Raw genomic sequence first — 1873 nt, 5'->3', positions numbered from 1 at the left:
ATTAACCATATCGTATCACCTCAATCATCCTTTTGCTTTCCTTTGAAAGTAAAAAAACTCACTCTCTTTTGAAAACCCCATCCAGGCTCTACCTGGACAAAAGTGCCTAGCTGCCTCTCTTTCCATAATGAGCTCTGAATAAGTAGCCTTTGATTAATCCTATAGGTGGTCTCTATTCTTTCGATAATACAGCCTCATAAGAAGAAAAATTGGTGATTCAGCAATTATTGCCTGAATAAATTAAAGTGTTTTATTTAACACTTTAACATTATGAAAAGGGCAATATATGAATTAATATATAAATAAAATAAAATAAAATTACTTTAGACATAATATGAAAAAAACAGTTTTACATGTTTCAATTTCTCCCTATATGTTTTCCCATCCATTGTGCATTTTACTGTTGTCCCTAAGGGTTTGAACATTTGATTTATATCACCTCTCTGGTCCCTCTGAGTCTATCCACAGACCCCAGGTTGCAATAATATAAGCTTGACTTCCCTCAACTCCACCTGGTTGGGGGCAAGGGTAAGGTGTGGTACCTGCAGCCTGACTGCTGTTTTGTTTTATTTTGTGACAGGGTATTGCTCTGTCGCCCAAGCTGGAGTGCAGTGGTGCCAATCATGGCTCACTGCAGCCTCAAACTTCTGGGCTCAAGGGATCCTCCTGCCTCGGCCTCCTAAGTACGTTGTTGGGTCTGCAGGTGCATACCACAACACCTAATTTTTAAATTTTTAATACAAATGGGGTTTGATTTTTAAAGTTTAAAATTTTTTTGTACAAACAGGGTCTTGCTTTGTTGCCCAGGCTGGTCTGGAACTCTTGGCTTGAAGTGATCCTCCCACCTTGGGCTCCAAACGCAGCTGTGAGTCACTGCACCCAGCCAAGGAGCCTGACTCTTCACAGTGCACTCCTCATCTCACTGGGACATTGGTTGGGCTAGCAGGGAATAACTGTTCTTACCTGGAGAGTACTCCTCTCTGTCAGGCATGTAGCAAGGTCTTCCATATGTGATCTCCTTAACCCACAAACAACCCCACCAGGAAGGTTATATTATCACTACCAATTTACAGATGGGGAAATTCAGGCTTTGAGAGATTAAGGACCTCAGTCAGATTCATAAGCCCAAACTATCTGGGCTCTTAGCCCCACGTGCTCCCGCCTCAGTGGGCTACACCTTGATGAGATGCCTGTTTCGGTCCACTGGTCCACTGCTGAAGACCAAGGCACAGGTTTAGAGATGTACCAGGGGCTAAAGGTACTTCTGCATCCAAGAACTAGAGGTGTCCCGTGTCCCTTTTACAACATTGTTGGCCTCCCTCGGGGTCTTGTACCTTATGTTTATTGCCTCATTTAATCCAGGTAAGGACTCTTTAGGATTGGTGGCATGTATTCTTTTTACAGACAAGGAAGGTGATGCTCAGGAGTTTGGATAACCTGCCCAAGGTCATGCAGTGGAGGAGAGGACTAGAAGGTCAATCAATGGACCTTTCACTACCTTCCCCTTCTCTGGGCTGTAGCAGTGAGTTAACTGGCTCAGGCTTGCCCAGCGGAATGCCCTTCAGGACACACTGAGTGCTGTAGTAAGAGCTGCATATGCGCTCAGAAAGAATGTGGATAGACGCTGTTTGTGATTCACGGGTAAAAGGGCCTTCTCCCAGGAGCAGCAGAGTCAGATCCTGTCTCTGGTGTGCCCCGGCCCCAGACGTGGAGGCCCCCTGGGCCAGGACACGACCTTCCCCGGCAGCGATGGTCTCCAGCCACACTCGACTGCCCTGAAGGGACATTTCCTGCTTATTCCCTTGCCCGGCTGTGCCCTCCACCCGGAAGGAAGGCCTGTGCCTTCTTCGCCTGCACGTCCTACCCTGAGGAG

The sequence above is a fragment of the Hylobates moloch genome, unplaced genomic scaffold, assembly GCF_009828535.3.
Source record: "Hylobates moloch isolate HMO894 unplaced genomic scaffold, HMol_V3 SCAFFOLD_1, whole genome shotgun sequence".
Taxonomy (NCBI): Eukaryota; Metazoa; Chordata; class Mammalia; order Primates; family Hylobatidae; genus Hylobates; species Hylobates moloch.
Note: the sequence above shows the minus strand (reverse complement) of the source record.